At 42.7% G+C, this 23,619-nt stretch overlaps 2 long non-coding RNA genes across 2 annotated transcripts in view; one reads left to right on the top strand and one right to left on the bottom strand.

Moving 5' to 3' along the window:
* Positions 1-23,619, top strand: part of LOC142698986 (uncharacterized) — a 255,149-nt gene that overhangs the window by 171,513 nt on the left and 60,017 nt on the right. The window lies entirely within an intron of this gene.
* Positions 1-23,619, bottom strand: part of LOC142698999 (uncharacterized) — a 66,045-nt gene that overhangs the window by 11,127 nt on the left and 31,299 nt on the right. Inside the window, exons 3-4 of the long non-coding RNA XR_012865912.1 lie at positions 2,888-3,100; positions 2,438-2,647 (exon numbers count right to left, since the gene is read on the bottom strand). This is a non-coding gene — a long non-coding RNA (uncharacterized LOC142698999). The remainder of the gene's footprint in view (positions 1-2,437; positions 2,648-2,887; positions 3,101-23,619) is intronic.

Raw genomic sequence — 23,619 nt, 5'->3', positions numbered from 1 at the left:
AAAAAGCTGGAATATATAGAGAATAGTGACGTGCTAGAGGCCCACCAACATCGGAAGAGTCACGATCCTGAGGCTGAAGCCACCACAAATTATTGTCTACCGGCACAAAATGTAAAAGATTCAACATCCCCAGATAAAACCAGGATTTGGTTTTGAGATTATCTACTCTTAGGGCTCATTCAGATGTGTGTAACTTGTCCGTGTGATGGCCGTTAAAACTACCGTCACACGGACGCATGTATTTCAATGGGGCCTTTCACGAGGCCATTGTTTCAACGGAGCGTGTGAAGGGTCCATTCAAAGATAAGACATGTCCTATTTTCTTGCGTTTCCACGCATCCCTCCATTGACTAGTCTGAGGGTGCACCTCCGATGTGAAACAGGTCAGGTTTTTCACGTTCGAAGTTGCACACGGTCGTCTGTATGTAAATGACACAGCTACTAATGTAATGCAATGGAACTGGTAGACATCACTCAAGCCCAACTTTCTGAAGTTAAACCCTTACTGGTCTAGACAGCTCTAACTATCACAACACAAGAAGAAAAGAGCAGATCTCGTGCTTGGTTTCCTCTCACCAGTGCCAGGCAGCTGCTGCCAAGCCAAATAATGTAATAGGATGCATTTGACAGTGTTTCTACATACACATTACTACTCAGGTAACAGAATATGATTTAGCTACCTGTATAGAAGGTTGACCGAAATTGAGCGGGTGAGTCACAGTACCAAGAAATGTTAAATGGAGGTTAAGTTAGGAGGTAGTTTGGGGGCAACTACCATGTACAAATATCACACATTATAGAGATCTGTCTGAAGATTTGTACCCAGACTTGTTACCACGACAAGAAGGCATCCTCTACAGATAGTTGAGAAAGTATCTACATCAGCATAGAAGGGGATTCTTTACTGTAAGAGCAGTGACATTATTGAAATTGTGGTTGTTAGTTACTTTTGGAGGGGCCTGAATGCCTTAAACACAGCGTTTGTCATCCATCTCATAGGGTTTTAACCTTGCTTTGGATCAGTGCTGCTGGACGAAGGTCATGTAATCCCCCACCCACGCTATGGAGTTCCACCCCCACCCCTTTACAGGAAATAAGAAACTACATGCAAGGGAGATTCCTCAGTAATACACTATTCATCCAACCCATAGCATCAACCAAAGTCTCAGAGGAGGGGAGGGCGGGTACAACACTGGTGGAGCGTAACAATTGTACAGTAGATATCTCACCCCTACATGCGGAGCTTGAGCACCATAACGAGATGTTCTCTTTTCATTACAACCAAGATGGGTCTTGCTCAAAGGATTGCAATGGTTGATCCAAGAATGTAAGGGCTCATATTAAAGAGATCACGTTCCAGCTCCAACCTCCTTGAGGGTCAAGTAGACTTATGTATCTGGTACAAGTGTATAACTGGATAGGACCTCGAGATCATGATCAACACTGAGGACCCTTCCCCGCAGAAGTTCTTGCCATTATATCCAGAAAATACATTTGAGGTACAAGACTCCTTCCCAAGTCACAGTAGAAATACTCAACTTCGCTTTTCCTATTTTCTCAAATCCATCCCAACATGCATCTGGATGTAGCCAATTGTATTGCTCTGCATCATACACTTCACCTACAATTATGGTCACCACCTGGCAACAACTTATAGGAGCTGCAGAGTGGAGAGGAAAGTGACAACTGCTCAGAGACCAAGCGAGACTAAAAAGGTGGAGATGCCCATAAAACGTGATCAAAAAGCCTTGATATATCGAATACATTGTGAACCCCATTGATGGACATGGGCAACCATAGTGTTTAACCCATTCAATTCTGAACACATCAACCCAACTTTCTCTTACTCAGTATCTTAAAAGTAGTCCACAAGGGACCCAAAAGGACCATATTCGGAAGATCTACAGAGCACTTGTGGCAGTTACCGATAGAGATAGCGATTAAAGGAGTCACGGTCTTCTAAAAAACATTAGAGTAAGGATTTGTGGAGTTCCTTGAGGACCAGAATAGCAAGATTAGGTTCTCGTGATTTTCAATAGAGTCAACCACAACCCAAGTAGACAACGTGGCAGAACATCCCAAATAACCAATGTTGGGAACTTCATGGACACACAATTTGATGATTCCTCCATCTTAACCAGCATGTTCTGTCGGGGGTTCTTGAGAAGATTAGGATTAACCATATTAGTCTAAGCAGAGATTGTCTACAGAAGTTACTCATCTTAAAGGCCAGTTAAGTTATACAATGGCACACAGAAGACCAACCAATTACAAGACACCCTTGACAACATATAAACCCTTTTCTCCATGACTGGTGACCAGTTAATAAGCCAGTTCTTGCTGCCAAGATTCCAACCTGGACCACATGGTCTTATGACCTTTAGACTGCAGTCCCGAGTCTCTAAACATCACACAAAACCCAATTCTCAACTTCTACCTTGTTCCTTCATTTCTTGTCAAAAGCTACAAGACCAGTTGGTCCATCCAAGAGAGACATCAAGAAACTGGAGCGGAGCTTTGAGAATGGATATAATAGTGAGTAAGGTCACCGGATGCTTGATGGGGCACATTTTATGTCACACGCCAGATGGGACATGAACTCGTCTGTGGTGGGATGGATCCACATGGTGAAGAACAGTCGAAGAACCTGGAATTACAGACAAAACTGGTCAAACAATTGAGAAAAGATTTACCAGCTCAAACCAAACATCCTACACAAGGGGGTTGATCAATGAGTGCTTGTCAGAACTTGGAGGACCTACCACTATGAAACATGGCGATCAGTCCTACCCCCAAGTCTAGGTCCCCAAAAACCATCGACCGTTCATTATGTGGAACATTTCAATACACTGACCACCAATACATGAAGACCACAATGACCAAGTACCGTTTAAGAGTACATCAACTCCGACATGGTGGGAAGGATCTGTAGAAGTCTGTACGGTGCCACAGAGGCCACACAATTCAGTTTCTCAGCCGACTTCCTGTAGTAATACTTAGTGGTCCTCACAGAATATAGTCCAATAGGTGGCAGCAGAGAGGTCCGAATCGCCTCATATAAGAACAACTTTTCCAGATAATCAAACCTGGTTGTCCGATTCTAAAAGAAGAAAACCATTAAATAAATTGTGACATCCAGTTACCAGTGAAAATTATGAGGGTAATTGTCCAATCACTTGCAGACTCCACTAGGAGAGGACCATTTATGGCCGACTTAATGACCAACAATTATTCGGAACAAGCAATTAGCAGTTAATCCATTATTCCCTGTAGTGGGATTAGCTGACCACCCCATTCTCCTTCACAAGAAGGAAACAGTCAGCATGGCCAACATTGGAGGTGATGGGATGGTTATTGCCGTATTTTCTGACATATTTGTGCCATTTTTCATCATTGACACAAAAGGGGCAGCTGATAATCATGGGCTGGGTAGTTTCAAGATCTTATTTCTGTGTCCGCATGACAACACTTCCAGACATGTTCTCTTAAAGCTCAGTTATCATGGGAATACCAAGTGCCGAAAGTCAGAATTCCGCTTTTAATTACGTACATTTGACAAAAAGAGGTCACATAACAGGTCTAGTTTCCTTATGATAACACGATGCATTACACAGAAACAAGTAGTGTTGTCATGGGGACATAACAGATAAATTACAGGATAATTTTAAAAGCACAAAACCCTCCAAAAAATTCAGACAGAAATTGGCGCAAGATACAACACAAATCTACATCTGCTGAAGAAGAAGAAGGGGTCGGGGTATATTTACGTGTCGCTTTTTTTTTGTGGAATTTTTTTTTGTGGAATTTTTTTTTTTTTGCGACCTTGTAATCGCATCGGAACTGGGATAATAACGCACGCGGTTTTCGGATCTTCTTTTAACTGCACCTCAACCGCAACGTCCGAATACAACCTATGGGATAATTGACATCAGAGCGCCATAAAAACCGCATCAAATACGTACAGGGTTTAACCACTAATTGCCGCGATAGTTAATGAAAGACCAAAAATAATCTCATATAATTGCGCCCCGCGGGTCCAGTCACACGTTGCGGCTGAGGTGCGATTAAAATCACATTGAAAAAAATGCATCCAAAAATAGCACGCATTTTTACTGCGATTTGGTGCGTTTTTTAATGCGATTACGGTAAAAAATGCAACTGTATCGAAAAACGCAGCAAATTGTGGTAGAAACTCATGTGGTTTTTGGACGCAGTTTGTTGATTTGTTGTAACTTCATCTGAATGGACCCAAATGCTGCGATAAGAAGAGATAAAAAACGCAGCAAAAATCACTCCGGAATTGCCGCGGTTTGTGACGCAGTTTTCGACTGTGCGGTTTTTTCAGGTAAATCACATTTATTTTACAAGTCTCAAATTTGAAAAACGAGCTGGAAAATACAACGACCAAAATGTGGGGGGGGGGGGGTGGCATGTTTTTATCCGTTTTTTACCGTGCGGCCAAAACTATCACCCCTAAATGCTCGCGTACCCTGCGGGATTACTGCGCGACAAAGACGCAACTTCAATGTTTCCCTACGAAAAAATAGACGCGAGTAATCATCACAAAGCTCGCTGTCAATTCGTGGGATTACCGCAACTTTCTAATCGTTACACTCGCAGGCATCGCAATCTCGCCATGTTGTTCTCTTACATAAGATGGAACTCCACCGCAATTTATGAGTAGCAGACACCTCTCCTGAAATCCTCTGCGCTGCTGGAGAAAAATAATAAGAATTAAAGTAAATCGACCTTTTTACAATCTACCTCTGTCTGACCTCTCACTAGATCAACACATTCATATCCTGAAACACTCTGTGCTGCTGGTTCCCCTGCTCCTTTGACTATGTAACTGTCTCTCTGTGACCTCCCTCAAGATCAGCACATTCCTCTGCTGTTATACGAGAACAGTGACTGGCACTGCTATGGGGGATCTATGGATATCAGTGTTAGAAGACACTGTCAGGGTATAGCTGGGGGGAGCTGGTGGTAGGATATACCCCCCTGCCAGGTGCTGGGTGCCAGGGGGAGTGCCAACAAGCCACCTTTTCTTGATAAGCTACACTGACACTTGGGGTACAGGATAATGACACACTGACATTTGGGGTACAGGATAATGACACACTGACACTTGGGGTACAGTATAATGACACACTGACACTTGGGGTACAGGCAGGGCCAGACTGGCCATCTGACAGTTCTGGTAAATGCCAGATGGGCCGGTGAACAGTGGGCCTCCTGCCGGCCGCCCAAACAATCAGTGGTGAACACAAGCAGCAACATTACAATAACTGCAGCCTCCTGGTGTTTATAACCACATCTTTCGGAGATTTATTGCTGTGTACTCTGCAGTGATGGGAAGGAGCGCTGCAGAAATGACGTTTAGCGCTTGTTGGCCGAGCCGCAGCTAATCAGCTCTAGACTTGTTTTCTGCACTGACGCCTCGCTCATTCGCGCACATCTCTGGCGCCGCAGAGGAAAAGGAGAATCGGTACCTGCCCAGTCTGCATGTACAAATCAAACCTAAAGCTGGTTGGCTGAGCATCAGCCAATCAGTGATGGGCTTAGTCTTTCTACTGCCCCTGAGCACAGCTTCAGTCTGGCTGCCGAGGAGAAGGAGTCTCCTGCCCCTGCCGGGGATGTTGCTGACGGCCGTAGCGTCAGTAGGTTTATGCTTCAGCCTCATGTAACCTGCTTGTGGGAGGGGAGGGGGTCCAGATACTGTAGATAGGAGGAGCTATAGGGTTAAAATGGTGAGCATCAGGTTATTGTTAATTTGAGCCACAGATGGGAGGAGCTTTGGAAAAGGGGTGTGGCTTTGTGGGCACATGGGCGGGGCTTAGTGGTGGAGGGGGCATCTCCGGTATACACGCCTATGTACTGCCAGCATCCTGCATGCCAGTGCCCAAGAATCAGCAGTCTACTAAAGAAAGCCGGTAAATATAGCAATGTGAGTGAAGTGTTGGGTTGATTTTTGTAGTGTGACTGGTTGATGTAGTGGTAACAGTGTATGACAATTGTATGAGTGAAATATGCAATTTATGTGAGTTTTGTGTCTTCTTCTACTGTATTGGTGGCATTAGTGTGCGTGTTGTTTTTAATGTGAGTGGTATGTGTGGTATAGGTCTAGTGTGTAAGAGTTATGTAAGGTATGTGTTTAGCATTGTGTGGTGTGTGCGGTATGTGTCTAGTGTAAGTAGTGTGTGCGGTATGTGTCTAGTGTAAGTAGTGTGTGCGGTATGTGTCTAGTGTAAGTAGTGTGTGCGGTATGTGTCTAGTGTAAGTAGTGTGTGCGGTATGTGTCTAGTGTAAGTAGTGTGTGAGGTATGTGTCTAGTGTAAGCAGTGTGTGCGGTATGTGTTTAGCATTGTGTGGTGTGTGCGGTATGTGTCTAGTGTAAGTAGTGTGTGCGGTATGTGTCTAGTGTAAGTAGTGTGTGCGGTATGTGTCTTGTGTAAGTAGTGTGTGTGGTATGTGTCTAGTGTAAGTAGTGTGTGCAGTATGTGTCTAGTGTAAGTAGTGTGTGTGGTATGTGTCTAGTGTAAGTAGTGTGTGCGGTATGTGTCTAGTGCAAGTAGTGTGTGCGGTATGTGTCTAGTGTAAGTAGTGTGTGCGGTATGTGTCTAGTGTAAGGGGTGTGTGCGGTATGTGTCTAGTGTAAGTAGTGTGTGCGGTATGTGTCTAGTGTGTTGTACGTGTCTAGTGTGTGAGTGGTATGTGTAGTATGTGAGTGATGTGTGCGGCATCTATGCCAGGTGTGAGTAGTACGTGTTCAACATGTGTCCTTGTTGTGGGTAGACAACGTGCGGCATATGTCTTAGGTGTGAGTGGCGAGAGTGGAGAGTAAATCCTATGTGTGAGTAGTGCGCGTGCGCGTGTGTCCTAGGTGTGATTTAGGAATGTGTTCTAGGTGTAAGTGGTGTGAATGTGCATGTGTCCTTAGGTGTGCGTGGTGTGGTGTGCGTGCGCATTAGTCATAAGTATGAGTGGTGTGCGTGCGTATTTGCCATAAGTGTGAGTGGAGTGTGTGCGCACGTGTCCTAGGTGTGAGTGGTGTGCGTGCTCATGTGTCCTAGGTGTGAGTGGCATGAATGCAGCATGTGTCCACCTTGTGGGTTGCATCTGTGCGTCATGTGTCCAGCATGTGAGAGTGTTTATGGTTGAATATAAAATATAAATCATACTATTTAGTTCCAGTACGGTGATATTTTAGCATTGTATACCGGTATAATTTACAATCTATATACCTCAGTATTAGGCCATGATCACGCAATCAGGATTTGATTAGGACTAAGTCCCTGATTCCAGACCTAAATCCCTTTCATATCCACTAACATTCTGCATCCATTACAAGTGGGTGGGCTATTTTATACCCCATTCACATGCAGCAGAAATAAGATCCGCAAAAAAAACCCTCCTGTAGAATAATGAGCATGTCCGTTATTCTGGTGGGAAAGCAGTGGATTGGTTGGAGTTGGAGCGATCAGGACTATTAATAAATCTCCCCATGTCCTGTATAGCTGGAAGGTGGTCCCATGTACTCCAGCCCAGCATTGGCGGCTGCGTATGGCCAGGGGTGAACCTAGCATGTCTGCCGCCTGAGGCGAAATATAAAAAGGCACCCCCCCCCAAAATCTATCAGAGTTTTCTCATTCCTAGCTTTACACATCGAACACGCAATATATACATTTTTTAAATAGGAAAGCATTTGATGTTTATTTGTTAGGCCCTGTTCACATGGAGTATTTTGACTAGTTTTTTGGCGCGGAAACCACTCTACCCAAAACTCGTCAAATACAAGCCGAAAATGCCTCCCGAGAAAGAAGGGACATGCCCTATCTTCGCGCGTTTACGCCTCTGACCTCCCATTGACATCAATGGGAGGAAGAGAAAGGGTATTTCGCTGAGTTTTTTGCCCGTAGCACTCAATGGCCGCGAACGAAAAACACGGTGAAAATCGCGGCAAACGACGTGCAGGAAGGACAAAATTTGCCTCGAAATCCCAAACAGAATTTTGAGGCAGAATTTTCCTCCTGCAAAAAACTCAGTGTGAACACAACCTTAAAGTGCTGTTTGAAGTATGTAAAATATTTAAAGAATTATTCTTACTGCCAATCAGTGCAGTGCAAATAGTACAGTCTGCACTGCCTCATATCTCTCCTCGGCAGCCAGTCTCATTTGCGGCGTCACTCTCTGCAATTACATTCAGGCCAGTCCAGGACGAGTCGCGCTTAGCGCTGTTTTGAAGCGGCACGTCCTGGGCTGGTTTCTTTGCTCTACCTGCTGTATTTTAGTGGTCGGCCTGTGCTGACTTGATGCCAGTGGTGGATTCATATGCTCTTTGGCCCTGGGCTCTACACAAGTTATGGGCCCACATACCACACGTAAGTATCACCTACATGTCAAAGTGCATCACATGCCACTCTGCAGACTGTCTCTTAGCCTGATCATCTGCTGCCGCACACACTTCCCCCACCACAGTAATTTACATAGATTGTAAGACCAACATTACAAATAATACCCCCATACTGTTACTGAATAATACCCCCATACTCTTACTAAATAATACCCCATACTGTTACTGAATAATACCCCCATACTGTTACTGAATAATACCCCATACTGTTACTGAATAATACCCCCATACTGATACTGAATAATATCCCCATACTGTTACTGAATAATACCTCCATACTGTTACTGAATAATACCCCCATACTGTTACTGAATAATACCTCCATACTGCTACTGAATAATACCTCCATACTGTTACTGAATAATACCCCCATACTGTTACTGAATAATACCTCCATAATGTTACTGAATAATATCCCCATACAGTTACTGAATAATATCCCCATACTGTTACTGAATAATATCCCCATACTGTTACTGAATAATACCCCCATACTGTTACTGAATAATATCCCCATACTGTTACTGTATAATACCTCCATACTGTTACTGAATAATACCCCCATACTGTTACTGAATAATATCCCCATACTGTTACTGAATAATACCTCCATACTGTTACTGAATAATACCCCCATACTGTTATTGAATAATACCCCAATACTGTTACTGAATAATATCCCCATACTGTTACTGAATAATACCCCCATACTGTTACTGAATAATACCTCCATACTGTTACTGAATAATACCTCCATACTGTTACTGAATAATACCCCCATACTGTTACTGAATAATACCCCCATACTGTTACTGAATAATATCCCCATACTGTTACTGAATAATACCCCCATACTGTTACTGAATAATACCCCCATACTGTTACTGAATAATACCCCCATACTGTTAATGAATAATACCCCCGTACTGTTACTGAATAATACATTTATACTGTTACTGAATAATACCCCCATAATGTTACTGAATAATATCCCCATACTGTTATTGAATAATACCCCCATACTGTTAGGCTATGTTCACACGGGGCATTTTGCCGAGTTTTTTGACGCGGAAACCGCGTCGCAAAACTCGGCAAAAACGGCCCGAGAACGCCTCCCATTGATTTCAATGGGAGGCGTCGGCGTCTTTTTCCCGCGAGCAGTAAAACTGCCTCGCGGGAAAAAGAAGCGACATGCCCTATCTTCGGGCGCTTCCGCCTCCGACCTCCCATTGACTTCAATGGGAGGCAGGAGAAAGGGTATTTCTCGCTGTTTTATGCCCGCGGCGCTCAATGGCCGCGGGCAAAAAACGGCGCGATAATCGCCGCGAAAAACGGCATGCAGGGAGAGGAATATCTGCCTCAAAGTTCCAAACGGAATTTTGAGGCAGATATTCCTCCCCCAAAATACTCAGTGTGAACATAGCCTTACTGAGTAATATCCCCATACTGTTACTGTATAATACCTCCATACTGTTACTGAATAATACCCCCATACTGTTACTGAATAATATCCCCATACTGTTACTGAATAATACCTCCATACTGTTACTGAATAATACTTCCATACTGTTACTGAATAATACCCCCATACTGTTACTGAATAATATCCCCATACTGTTACTGAATAATACCTCCATACTGTTACTGAATAATACCCCATACTGTTACTGAATAATACCCCCATACTGTTACTGAATAATATCCCCATACTGTTACTGAATAATACCCCCCATACTGTTACTGAATAATACCTCCATACTGTTACTGAATAATATCCCCATACAGTTACTGAATAATACCTCCATACTGTTACTGAATAATACCCCCATACTGTTACTGAATAATACCCCCATACTGTTACTGAATAATATCCCCATACTGTTACTGAATAATACCTCCATACTGTTACTGAATAATACCTCCATACTGTTACTGAATAATACCCCCATAATGTTACTGAATAATACCCCCATACTGTTACTGAATAATATCCCCATACTGTTACTGAATAATACCCCCATACTGTTACTGAATAATACCTCCATACTGTTACTGAATAATACCTCCATACTGTTACTGAATAATACCCCCATACTGTTACTGAATAATACCTTCATACTGTTACTGAATAATACCTCCATACTGTTACTGAATAATACCCCCATACTGATACTGAATAATACCCCCATACTGTTACTGAATAATACCTCCATAATGTTACTGAATAATATCCCCATACAGTTACTGAATAATACCTCCATACTGTTACTGAATAATACCCCCATACTGTTACTGAATAATATCCCCATACTGTTACTGAATAATACCTCCATACTGTTACTGAATAATACCCCCATACTGTTACTGAATAATATCCCCATACTGTTACTGAATAATACCTCCATACTGTTACGGAATAATACCCCATACTGTTACTGAATAATACCCCATACTGTTACTGAATAATATCCCCATACTGTTACTGTATAATACCTCCATACTGTTACTGAATAATACCCCCATACTGTTACTGAATAATATCCCCATACTGTTACTGAATAATACCTCCATACTGTTACTGAATAATACCCCCATACTGTTATTGAATAATACCGCAATACTGTTACTGAATAATATCCCCATACTGTTACTGAATAATACCCCCATACTGTTACTGAATAATACCTCCATACTGTTACTGAATAATACCTCCATACTGTTACTGAATAATACCCCCATACTGTTACTGAATAATACCCCCATACTGTTACTGAATAATACCCCCATACTGTTAATGAATAATACCCCCATACTGTTACTGAATAATACATTTATACTGTTACTGAATAATACCCCCATACTGTTACTGAATAATATCCCCATACTGTTGCTGAATAATACCTCCATACTGTTACTGAATAATACCTCCATACTGTTACTGAATAATACCCCCATACTGTTACTGAATAATATCCCCATACTGTTACTGAATAATACCTCCATACTGTTACTGAATAATACCCCATACTGTTACTGAATAATACCCCCATACTGTTACTGAATAATATCCCCATACTGTTACTGAATAATACCCCCATACTGTTACTGAATAATACCTCCATACTGTTACTGAATAATATCCCCATACAGTTACTGAATAATACCTCCATACTGTTACTGAATAATACCCCCATACTGTTACTGAATAATACCCCCATACTGTTACTGAATAATATCCCCATACTGTTACTGAATAATACCTCCATACTGTTACTGAATAATACCTCCATACTGTTACTGAATAATACCCCCATACTGTTACTGAATAATACCCCCATACTGTTACTGAATAATATCCCCATACTGTTACTGAATAATACCCCCATATTGTTACTGAATAATACCTCCATACTGTTACTGAATAATACCTCCATACTGTTACTGAATAATACCCCCATACTGTTACTGAATAATACCCCCATACTGTTACTGAATAATACCCCCATACTGTGACTGAATAATACCCCCATACTGTTACTGAATAATACTTCCATACGGTTACTGAATAATACCTTTATACTGTTACTGAATAATACCTCCATACTGTTATTGAATAATACTTCCATACGGTTACTGAATAAAACTACGAAACCATGATCACATATTACTACAACATAGTGTCAGAAAAAACCCACCATACTGTTCGTGAATAAATCACACTATATATAGACCAATATTACCACCATATAGTGACCTTATAGAGGTAGATGCCAGTTATACACAAGATATCTGCAGACCATATAAGTGATTACAGTATAGTTATATCGAGTGACTATTGTGGCAAATTTAAGTTTTTCAAATTTTTATACTGCTTTTTTTGGTAGATTCCGCTGGAGCGTTTGGACTACGTCGTAGATTCATTGGACTACTCCGATGATCTACTTTTTAAAAAAAAAATAAAATGGTGAAAGAGGGTTGCAAGGGGGAGTTTAGATTCCAATAAAAGTTTTTCTTATGTCTGTTTTTTTTAATACTTTATTATGGCCTTGGTAATGGCTGTTGTCTGATTGAGAGCGTCCATTACTAAGAAGGGGCTTCGTGTTAGCCAGTAAAAAGGCTATCACTAACCCCTATTATTACCCCGGTTCTCACTGCCGCGAGAGGAGTACGATCCAGTACCCGACCATCTGAAGCGACGGTAAGGCAGCAGGGCGGCCACAGGCTGGTTTTACCAGGCTGGGAAGGGATAAAAAACGTGGCCCTTCCCACCCTGGTGATGCTAGGCTGCAGCTGCTGTATTGTATCTGGCTGGTTGTGAAAAATAGCGGGAACCCTACGTCTTTTAAAAAAAAAAAAAATAGAAAAAAAATTACGTGAGATCCCCTCCATTTTTCATAAGCAGCCAGATACAATAAAGCAGCAGCAGCCTAGCATTACCAGGGTGGGAAGGGCCATGGTTTTTGGCCATTCCGAGCCTGATAGTACCAGCCTGCGGCCACCCCAGTACCCGCCCTTCTCTTCAGACGGTCGGGTCCTGGATCGTACCCAGCTCTTCCCAGTACTCCGGGTAATAATAGGGGTTAGTGCTAGCCTTATTACTGGCTAACACTAAGCCCCTTCTTAGTAATGGACGCTCTCAATCAGACAGCAGCCATTACTAAGGCGGTAATGAAGTATTAAAAAACAGAGACATAAAGAAATTTATTTTATTGAAATTACAACTCTTCCACACAATCCACTTTAACCATTTTATTAACCCCTTAAGGATGCAGGCTTGTTTTGGCCTTAAGGCTCAGAGCCCATTTTTCAAATCTGAGATATTTCACTTTATGTGGTAATAACGTCAGAATGCTTAAACCTAAACGCGCGATTCTGAGATTATTTTCTCGTGACACATTGGGCTTCATGTTCGTGGTAAAATTTGGTTGATATATTCAGTGTTTATTGGTGAAAAATTGCAAAATTTAGAGAAAACTTTAAAAAAATAGCATTTTTCAGAATTTAAATGTATCTGCTTGTAAAACACACGGTTATACCACCCAAAATAGTTACTAGTTCACATTTCCCATAAGTCTACTTTAGGTTGGCATCGTTTTTTGAGCATTCTTTTATTTTTCTTGGACGTTACAAGGCTTAGAACATAAACAGCAATTTCTCATATTTTTAAGAAAATTTCAAAAGCCTTTTTTTTAAGGTACCTGTTCAGTTCTGAAGTGGCTTTGAGGAGCCTATGTATTAGAAACCCTGATAAAACACCCCATTTTAAAAACTAGACGCCTCAAAGTATTCAAAACAGCATTTAGAACGTTTTTTAACCCTTCAGGCATTTCACAAGAATTAAAGCAAAGTGGAGGTGACATTTGCAAATTTCATTTTTCTTGCTGAATTTCAATTTTATTACATTTTTCTTCTGTAACACAGAAGGTTTTACCAGAGAAATACTACTAACTATGTATTTTCCAGATTCTGCAGTTTTTAGAAATGTCCCACATGTGGCTCTACTGCACTCGTGGACTAAAACACAAGCCCCAGAAGCAAAGAAGGACCTAGTGCATTTTGAGCCCTCTTTTTTATTAGAATATATTTTAGGCATCATGCCAGGTTTGAAGAGGTAATGAGGTGCCAAAACAGTAGGAATCCCCCAATAGTGACCCCATTTTGGAAACTGCACCCCTCAAGGAATTCATTTATGGTTGTTGTTACCATTTTGACCGCACAGTTTTTTCACAGCACCTATTTAAATTGGACTGTGAAATTAAAAAAAATGACATTTTTTCCAATAAGATGTCATTTGTGATCAACATTTCTTAGTTTCACAGGGAACAAAATACCCCATTTTGTTGCCCAATTTGTCCTTAGTGCGGCAATACCCCATTTGTGGTGATAAACTGCTGTTTGGGCCCATGGGAGGGCTCAGAAGGAAAAGAGCGCCATGTGTTTGTTGGAGTCCAGATTTTGCTGGATTGGTTTTCGGGTGCCATGTCGCATTTGCAGAGCAATGGAAAACCACCAGAATTGACCCCATTTTGGAAACTACACCCCTCAAGGAATTCAAATATGGTTGTTGTTACAGTTTTTTCACAGCACCTATTTGAATTGGGCTGTGAAATGAAAAAAATGAAATTTTTTCCAATAAGATGTCATTTTTTTATCAAAATTTCTTACTTTCACAGTGAACAAAATACCCCATTTTGTTGCCCAATTTCTCCTGAGTGCAGCAATACCCCATTTGTGGCAATAAATTGCCGTTTGGGCCCATGGGAGGCCTCAGAAGGGAAGGAGCGCTGTGTGTTCTTTGGAGTGCAGATTTTGCTTGTTTGGTTTTCGGGTGCCATGTCGCATTTGCAGAGCCCCAGAGGTATCAAAGCAATGGAAAACCACCAGAAGTGACCCCATTTTGGAAACTACACCCCTCAAGGAATTCATTTATGGGTGTTGTGACCATTTTAACCCCATAGTTTTTTCACAGAACTTATTTGAATTGGGCTGGGAATTAAAACAAAATACATTTTTCCCAATAATATGTAGTTTTGGCTGAAAATGTCTTATTTTCACAAGAAATAAAATACCCCATTCTGTTGCGCAATTTGTCCAGAGTGCAGGAATGCCCCATTTGTGGTGATAAACTGCCGTTTGGGCCCATGGGAGGGCTCAGAAGGAAAGGACCACAATTTGGCCTACTTGGGATTTTCTGGTGCGAAGTCATGTATGCAGAAGCCCCTGAGGTACCAGTACAGTTGAAACCCGCAAGAAGTGACCCCGTTTTAAAAACGACACCCTTTTTACCGGAGACTTACACCCCATAAACTGTAATGTGGGTTCTTACGGGTATGGCAATACCCTCAATGTGGCTGTTATCTGCTGCCTGGGCACACAGCAGGGCTCAGAAGGGAAAGATGAGGGGGATAAGCTGTGCGGAGTGCATCAGGGTAAGTAAAATTGGGGTAAATTATAAACCAAGGGATGTATGATAAATTTTAAAACGCTCTTTCATACAGAGCTCTGGTTTTTCGGGACACGTGTCACATTGATATATTGTGTCCTCCCTTATCTCCCTCTTATAGCAGACTTTGCACCTCTTTTGACTTTTTCCCTTCTTGCCAGTTTGGGGAACTTCTCCTGGAAAGTGTTGCCCTGGTACGATGTGTGTGGCCCCGCTTCCAGAAGTACTGGATGCCCCCCCCCCTTCCTGGTCCCTAAAGATTAGGTTCTTGATAACCACCTCTTGAAATTCCAGGAAAGATCCCCTCTGGCCTGCACATCGACGTAGCACGTACACATTGTACAATGCCATCTGTATGATGTGCACGGCCAGCTTCTTATACCACACCGCATGGCGCTGTAGGGCTTCAGGGCTTGATCTGACAAGTCCACCCCTCCCATGTACCTATTGTAGTCCAGGAAGCAGTCTGGTTTGGGGGTCCCTGTACTGGTACCTCTTGCTGGTACATGGGTACTGGTGTGGCATCTTTCTTGTCTTGTACTTGACACACAATATGTTGCTGCTAGATTGTGCCCTGCTCTCACCCCTTCTTGTTTGCCCAAGCAGTGTCTTAGGGAGGCCTCTCAGATTTCTTCTAGCGGTGCCGCATGCCGCAGGACTTCTGGAAGCGAGGCAGTTGAAGAGTGGGACGCTGGTATAAAAATTATCCAGGTAGAGGTTGTAACCCTGGTCCAGCAGTGGGTGCACCAAATCCCACACAATTTTTGTATTAACTCCAAGTAAGGGGGGGGGGCATTCTGGGGGCTGAATACTGGTGCCCTTCCCTTTATATATCCTAAATTTGTAGGTATACCCTGATGCACTCTCACACAGCTTATACCTTCCCTTCTTACACGGCAGGTACTCGCGGAATTGAACCCTCCCTTTAAAATCTACCAAGGACTCATCAATAGAAATACACTTCTCGGGGGTGTATACTTGGGAAAACCAGGCACTGAAATGGTCTAATAGGGGTCTCCGTTTATACAAACGGTTAAAACTGGGGTCATCTTGGAGTAGGCAATGCTCATTAGGATTTTTTTTTTTTTTTAGGTCCCAGTTCAGTTCTGAAGTTGCTTTGAGGGGCCTATATATTAGAAACCCCTATGAAACACCCCATTTTAGAAACTAGACCCCTCAAAGTATTGACAACAGCATTTTGAAAGTTTATTAACCCTTTAGGTGTTTCACAGGAATTTAGAGCAAAGTAGAGGTGAAATTAACATTATTTTTTTTGTCAGAAAATCCTGTTTATACCATTTTTTTTATAACACAAAAGGTTTTATCAGAGAAACGAAACTCAATACTTATTGCCCAGATTCTGCAGTTTTGAGAAATATCCCACATGTGGCCCTAGTGCGGTAATGGACTGAAGCACCGGCCTCCGAAGCAAAGGAGCACCTAGTGGATTATGAGGCCTCCTTTTTATTAGGCACCATGTCCGGTTTGAAGAGGTCTTGTGGTGCCAAAACAGTAGAAAACCCCCAAAAGTGACCCCATTTTGGAAACTAGACCCCTTGAGGAATGCATTGTAGTTTTCTTGGGGTGCATGCGGCTTTTTGATCAGTTTTCATTCTATTTTTAAGTGGCGTGGTGACTAAAAAACAGCAATTCTACTATTGTTTTTTTATTCTATTTTTTTTACAGCGTTCACCGTGCGCTATAAATGACATATTCACTTTATTCTGCGGGGCGATACGATTACGGCGATACCAGATGTTTATAGTTTTTTTTATGCCTTATGGCGTTTGCACAATAAAATACTTTTTTTTTTTTTAAATCATTCACTTTTTGTGTTACCTTATTCTAAGAGCCATAACTTTTTTATTTTTCCATCAATAAAGCCGTGTGAGGACTTATTTTTTGCGTAACGAACTGTAGTTTCGATCAGTACCATTTTTAGGTAAATGCGACTTTTTGATCTTTTTATTCCATTTTTTGGGAGGTGAAGTGACCAAACAATTGTGATTCTGGTACGGTTTATTATTATTTTCTTTTACAGCGTTCACTGCGCGGAATAAATAATGAAATAATTTTGTAGTTCAGGCCGTTACGGACTCGGCAATACCAATTATGTATAGTTTATTTGTTTGTTTATCTATTTTTATTAATAATAAATGACTGATAAGGGAAAAGGGGGGATTTTAACTTTTATTACTTTTAAAACTTTTATTTTCTTATTTTTACACCTCTTTTTTTAACTTTTTTTTAACTTTATTACTTTGTCCCACTAGGGGACTTGAGGGCAGGAGGCCCTGATCGCAATTCTAATACACTGCACTTCATGCGTAGGGCAGTGTATCAGAGCTGTCAGCTACTCACTGACAGCAAGCATAGTGGGTCCTGACTTCGTCAGGACCCACTAGGCTTCCGTCGATGGCATAGCCAGACGCCATTGTTTGGTGTCCGGTTGCCATAGCCACCATCGCCAGCCGCTATCGTGTAGCAGGCTGGCGATTGTAGCTTAACCCCTAAAAAGCCGTGATCGCTATTGAACATGGCTTTTAAGGGGTTAATCAGCGGGGACACAGCGATCAGTCCCCGTTGTAGGAGCTGCGGCAGCTGTCACAGCTCCTGTATGTGTCGGGAGGACGGCCAAAATAACCGTTCCTCCCGCGACGTAACGATACAGTTAGCACGACGGATTATTACGCCGCAGAGCGTTAAGGGGTTAAAAAAAGAAATAAATCTTAAATCAGCAAAGTAGTCCAACGAATCTACGACGTAGTCCAAATGGTCCAGCGGAACCTGCAAAACAAAAATTAGCAGTATGAAAAATAAAAATAAAAATAAAGTTGGCTGCCCCCACAGACATATGAATAAATAGCTACCTTCGGAAACATATTAAAATAATTAGAAAAATTAGGCCCATAAAATAAAACATATCAAATAAAAAAATAAAAATTATAACACCTTTCTTTTAAAGAGAACCTTTCACCTCCCCATACATGTGCAGCTGAGTTCAGCATGTAATGGGGAGGGCCGCACAAACTCTGGGGCACTTTAGATTTTTTTCTTAGCCTCCTTCGTTATTTAGATATCGGTGCTGTAATATTTGGCGCCCGATATTTAAATAACCCCATGAACTGTCAATGGGGAGGTAATTGGCAAGGGGGCGTGTAACATCGCTGTGACACTGTCCAATCAGCTACCGTCAGCGTTACAGCAAGAGCTGGAGAGAGAGGGCGTGCGCACAGCTCCGCCACCACTAAGGAACACAAGAGGAGAAGAAGAGTGAATTCTTCTTCTTCTGTTTCATGGCATCGGAGCTCTCACTCTTTAGCTCTCAGCAGACAAGGACGACAAGACTGATCTCTCACCTAAGATCACAGTCTTGTACTTGCCTGCCGAGAGCTGAAGAGTGAGAGCGTGTGCGCGCACATGATCTCCTCTCTCCAGCTCTTGCTGTTGACATTGTCCGTAGCGTATTGGGCAGTGTCACAGCGATGTTACACGTCCCCTTGCCAATTACCGCCCCATTGGCAGTTCATGGGGTTATTTAAATATCGGGCGCCAAATATTACAGCACCGATATCTAAGTAAGGAAAGAATAAAAAAATATAAAGTGCCCCAGAGTTTGTGCAGCCCTGACCATTACATGCTGAACTCAAATGCAAATCTGTGGGCAGGTGAAAGATTCTCTTTAAAGTGTAACAACTTTTTAAAAAACTTTTGACATGTCAGAAGTTTTGATCAGTGGGGTCCGAACACTGAGACCCCCCACTAGTCGCTAAAACTAAGCAGCAGAAGTGCTCGGGTGAGCGGTGTGCCGCTTCAATTCTGTTTGGCTTTCCTTGGAGCAGTGTACGGGCTCAATAGAAAGTCTAGGAGTCCGTACACCGCTCACTCGGCTGAAAGTCGATCATAAATGAAGCGGCACAGCGCTCACCCGAGCACTTCTGCTGATTCGTTTTAGCGATCGGTGGGGGCCTCGGTGCTCGGTCCCCCACCGATGAAAACTTCGGACATGTCACTATGATATATAAAGATATCTATTACTGCGATTGGTGCAAGTTTTAATTACTTTTTATTGAAAATGATTTGCACTTTTTGAGATACAGCTGCTTTGTATCCTGTATACAGAGCAGCTGTATATAGCGCTGAGACCTGAATCCATTAGGTTGCCTATTACCGATCACATCTAAGTTATGAACTTAGATGTGATCGGTAACAGCTCGATCCTGCAGGACCCGCTGACCTGACGGATACAGGATACAGCGCTATATACATTATATAATATATTTATTTTAATTAGTGGGGGCAGGTTTATGGGGAAGTGTTAGGGCCTGTTCACATCAGCGTTGACTTTCCGTTCCGGGATTCCGTGGGAGGTTCCCGTCGGGTGAACCCCGCAACAGAAAATCAAACTGAAACCACAGCTTCCGTTTCAGTCACCATTGAAATCAATGGTGACAGAAACATTGCTAATGGTTTCCGTTTGTCACTATTCCGGCAGGTTTCCGTTTTTGTGACGGAATCAATAGCGCAGTCGACTGCGCTAATGGTGACGGAAAAGGAAATTGTGGTTTCAGTTTGACTTTCCGTTGCGAGGTTACTTCCAATGGAACCCCGGAATGGAAAGCCAACGCTGATGTGAACAGGCCCTAAGGCTTTTTCCCACTAGCGTTTCTATACGTTTACCTCTCTTCCGTCAGAGGAAGAGAGGATCGATATGTTAAACGGAAAGCAACGGTTCCATTAGAATTACCATTGCTTTCAATGGTAATTCTTTTGTATCAGTTGCTTTCCGTTTGTCTCCGTTCGCTAAGTTTCCGTTTTTAAAAAAAAAGGAAACTAGAGTGCAGTCTGCAGAACTTTTATTTCCGTTCAAAAGAACGGAAACCTAGCGAACGGAGACAAACGGAAAGCAACTAATACAAAAGAATTACCATTGAAAGTAATGGTAATTCTAATGGAGCCGTTGCTTTCCGTTTAACGTATCGATCCTCTCTTCCTCTGACGGAAGAGAGGGAAACGTATATTAATGCTAGTGTGAACAAAGCCCAATACAAGTAAGATATTAATAATATTAAAAAAAAAACAAAAAAAAAACCCAGCAGGGCTTTGAACCAGCAACCTTCCATAATTGAAGCAGTCATAGTCAATGCCTGTGAAACTGTAGTAGTTGAGGGTTTATTCAAAACTGACAGGCACTATCAGTCTATCCTGTCTGTCTGCTGCGTGTGGGTGGTGACTGGTCAGAGACTCAGTCAGACTAGCGCCCGCTGCTGCCGCATGCAGTGTGCACTGGCAGTGACTTTGAGACTCACCAGTCACAGCCCCGCTTGTAGCTTTCCCACGCTAAGTAAGCACAGGAAAGCTACAAAGCCCTTGTACTGCGCTCAGCTTCCTGCCCCAACTAATTTAAAAGCGGTCGGCCAACGCTGGGGGGCCACGAGTATACTTAAAGGGGGGTCTGGGCGTTTTACTGACAGCAGAGGGCTCTATAGGGGGGAATTAATCCCCCACCATAGAGCCCTGACTAGTTACTATACTGAAAGGTTAGGGGGGTCTGAGCATTTGACTGACTGCTCTAAAGGTGGGGCAGAATCCCCCCCTATAGAGCTCTCTGCAGTAAGTCAGACGCTCAGACCCTCCCCCACCCACACTAATCCTTCCATTATAGTGATGTGAGGGCTCTAAGGGGTGGATTATTCCAGCCCCATAGAGCCCTTTGCTGTCGGTAAAATGCCCAGACCCCCCCTTGCAGTATACTCACGGGTCCCGGTCCCAGCAAGGCAGGAACTTACCTTGTGCTTCTTGTCGCTCCTCCTGCAGACTTGCTCCTCTCTGGCGGCATGTGCTGCGTACAGCATCAGAGAGGAGGAGGAGTGTTTCAGACGTTCGGCACGTCTGCTATGTGCGTCTGCATGGCCCCTCCCCCCCGGTCCAGTCCATTCCCGTGCTGAAAATGCCGCCCCCCCGTTTGGGTAGGTGGTGCCGCCTGAGGCTGTCGGCTCACCTGGCCTCATGGCAGGTGCGGCACTGGATATGCCGCTAATCCCCAAGTCAAGACTAGCTAGGAGGTCAAGGCTTCCTGAGCCCTGCTTACACCATAGTCAGGAGCCCCCCAGCTTGACTGTGTCTGATTTGGGACAGGTAGTGGCCCAATTACTGGCTGGTGTTAGAGAGGCTTTGGTGCAGCGTGAAGTCCCACCACCTTTGGTCCCCCTTGCTCCTTCTCCTGTGGCGGCGTGTTACGGTTCGGTATCTGGGGCTGTTGCGCTAGGTTCTAAAGTCACTGGGTGCTGGTGGGTCTGGCGCTCCTGTTGCGGTTCAACTGCATGGGGTTCGGTTAGCCAAATGTTTGTTTTGAGAGCTCCCTTAAGACGGAGATTAGAGATCGTATTTGGCGTGATGAATATGTTGAGATTTTCTCTCTTTTGCCGTTAGAGAAATTACATTTGAATAGAGGAAAGTCTGACGAGAGTAAGGCTGGATTCACACGAGCACATTACGTCCGTAATGGACGGAACGTATTTCGGCCGCAAGTCCCGGACCGAACACACTGCTGGGAGCCAAAATATGTGTCAGACAATATTAGCACCATACAATACAATACTGCTGTAGTACAGCGCACTAATAATACAGTGTACTTAACACTAAATGAAATTTACTACATATTTCAAGGAATTTTCCAGGAACATTTAAATGGATTTATATGGCCACAAAACATTAAAAAAAAACACTTTACAATATACTGATGTTCTCCCTTCCAGGCTGTATCACGTGCTTGTATTTCTCTCCCTTATGGAAACGTTTTCCCTTCATTCCACTAATGGGAACCATATAAAAAATACACAATGCTCACATTGCCTAATACGACAGAATACATACAGGAGAAAATAAGAAAACAGTGTCTAAGCTTCACAATATAGTACTAGGAGAGGGGGGGATTGTGTACAAAAAGGAAAAATAAGTTGTACGGCCACCAAGACGAGCTGGAGATCCTTCAGCTTCAATTAGAGTATGTTCACATGTGGATTTTCACCACATTTTATTAAATTGGCATTAGAATTTTAGTGATCTGAATAGTAATCTGAAAATTGGTAACTATTTCTCTGCCATTTATTTTTTTTTTTTTCATTTTTCAAAGGCTTAATTTATAATTTTGCAAAATAAAAAACGGACAAAAAAACGACTGCATGGGAGCATCTGTATGGGCATTAGAATGTATGGTGGCAGGTAGAGGGCATTATAATGTGTAGGGGCAGCTATTTGGTATTATACTGTGTGGGAGGCACTATGGGAGCATGATACTGTGTGAGCTGAATCGGGTGTGTATGGGCGGGGATTGGGTGGGATTAGAGGCGTGGCTTAAAAGAAAAATATTGTCCCTCCTTGTGATACTTGAAAGTTGGGAGGTATGATGTAACTAAGAGATCTCATCCTCTAGGTGACCCAAGGGCAGCCTTTACCCACAATTTCTCCAAACTTTTGGCTCTATGCCGTTGAAGAAACTGGTAATTGATCTCTCGTGCTTCAGTATTTATTATTAAACAAGATGGATTCTTGTGTCCTTTGTTTTGATGCCCTTCTTAACCTCTTAACGCCGAAGGGCAGATATATCCGTCCTCTGCAGCTGGTAGTTCGCGCAGGAGGACGGATATATCCGTCCTGTGATCGCACAGGTACTGACACTGTACCCACGCGATTAGCAGCAGGAGCACGACCGTTATACACAGCCTGGCTCCTGCTGAAACTGCCGGACGAAGGCAGGTGGCGAAACGCGCGTCGGGTGCAGACGTCCTATCTCCGTATCACAATGTCCACCAGTATGTTGAACAAACATTTGCTATTTTCAGCAGCTTGCACAAAACATTGCTTGTAATTCTCTGATTTCATTTCAAACCGGCTTTTGCACATCTGAACATTGTTTCATATTGTTGGAATTGATGGCGTTGCTTATACATGATTTTTTCATACTTACTTAAATCGCCACCACCCTACTAAATATATTCATATATGTGTTTTAGTCTGGTATGATCTCATTCACCTTTTTGCTGCTACAATATTATGCTTATTGCTTTCAACACGTTGACCAAATAACTATATCTGGTTCATGATTGATCTGACGTCTCTTTTTATCGTGTGACTTATCCTCCATTCCATCTTTTAACTTGTCCAATGTCTTTATTCAATAAAAATTGTATATTTTCTGTATTTTCACGTGCCTCAAGTCGATCATTCTTCCTTGGTAGTTTCTCATGTCAATCTTTGATCG

This window comes from Rhinoderma darwinii, unplaced genomic scaffold (assembly GCF_050947455.1).
Source record: "Rhinoderma darwinii isolate aRhiDar2 unplaced genomic scaffold, aRhiDar2.hap1 Scaffold_106, whole genome shotgun sequence".
Classification (NCBI taxonomy): Eukaryota; Metazoa; Chordata; class Amphibia; order Anura; family Rhinodermatidae; genus Rhinoderma; species Rhinoderma darwinii.
The sequence above is the reverse complement of the archived record's forward strand: the minus strand, read 5'-3'. Positions and strand labels throughout refer to the sequence as shown.